Source organism: Oratosquilla oratoria, chromosome 28 (assembly GCF_046742065.1).
Source record: "Oratosquilla oratoria isolate Oo_2021 chromosome 28, ASM4674206v1, whole genome shotgun sequence".
NCBI lineage: Eukaryota > Metazoa > Arthropoda > Malacostraca > Stomatopoda > Squillidae > Oratosquilla > Oratosquilla oratoria.
Genome location: NC_134804.1, coordinates 9113718 through 9115248, shown reverse-complemented (window position 1 = coordinate 9115248; position 1531 = coordinate 9113718).

Sequence of the window (1531 nt, the reverse complement as noted above, 5' to 3'; positions counted from 1 at the left end):
AGGGAGGTAGCCAAAAAGGGAAAGGCATAAAAACATTCCCACCCATTCCATCCCTGAATACACTCCACACCCTTCCACCCTCCCTATCAACTTAGCACCTCCTGGATGACGGGTCATCCCTGCACCTTGTCCACTGACCTGGGTCAGAAACAGTGTCACAAGACACAGCACATCCACAGCAAGGCCGCTTCATTAAATCGGCGACCCCCCCCCCTCATGTATAAAGGAGAAGACGGGGAGAAATCCCTCCGGGCTGCGTCAAAATTTGCTCACACATACTACCTCACCCCCCATTCCCCGCCCATTCCACCTCATGTATCACAACATCATCCATATACAACCATTTTCCATTCACCCCTGTCTTCTGTCCTCTCCCATCCTTCCTCAACGGACATTCCCCTCTTCCCCAAAGCCCCCTTCACTCCATCCATCCACCTCATCCTAGGACGTCCCCTCATGTTCACTCCCTCCACATCTGCCTTCCATACCTCTTTTACTAGTCTTTCTTCACTCATTCTTTCCATGTGTCCAAACCATCCTAATACTCTTTCATCAACCCTATCTCCCAACCCCCTTTCCACCCCTGTCCTCCTCCTCACCTCCTCATTTCTCACTCTATCCAGCCTAGTAACCCCCATCATACTTCTCAGACACCTCATCTCAAACACATTCAAACTCCTTCTCTCTTCCTCTCTTATGTTCCATGCTTCCGCCCCATACAGTGCTGTTGGCACAATCACTCCTTCATACAGTCTTCTCTTAGCATTCATTCCCAAATGTCTATTCCGCATTACACTTTTTAATCCACCAAGGCATTTACTCGCTTCTCTCAATCTACATTCTACCTCCACCTTCACTTCACCTTTGCACCCAAATATCTAAAACTAACCACTTCCTCCAGTCGCTCTCCCTTAATGCTCACTTCCAGACTACTGCCACTTTCACCCCTTGTACATCTCATCACCTTACTTTACCCACATTTATCTTCAGCTTTCTTCTATCACACACTCTCCCAAACTCTGTCACCAACTTCCTCAATCCCTCCTCCGATCCTGCCACAAGCGCAGTGTCGTCCGCAAACAACAGCTGGCTCACCTCACACTTTTCTCCATTTTCTTTAACAATCTCCAATCCCTTGCCCACTTGCCACTACCCCAGCCAGGGCGACATAACGCATCCCTGACGAAGTCCCATCTTTACTTCGAACCACTCACTCTTTCCATTTCTAATCCTGACACAAGCTCTACTACGCTCATAAAAACTCTTGACAACTCCTAGAAGTTTTCCTCCTATCTCGTATATCCGTAAAACCTCCCACAGTGTCTTTCTGTCTACCCTCTCGTAAGCCTTTTCCAGGTCGGTAAAAGCCCAAAAAACATCCTTTTCCTTTTCTATAGCTTTCTCACATATCTGTCTTACCACAAAAATCTGATCTACGCAACCTCGACCAGTCCTAAATTCACACTGTTCCTCACCAATTAATCCCTCTGTTCCTCTCCTAATCCTCTCAATCAAGATCCTCCCATAAGCC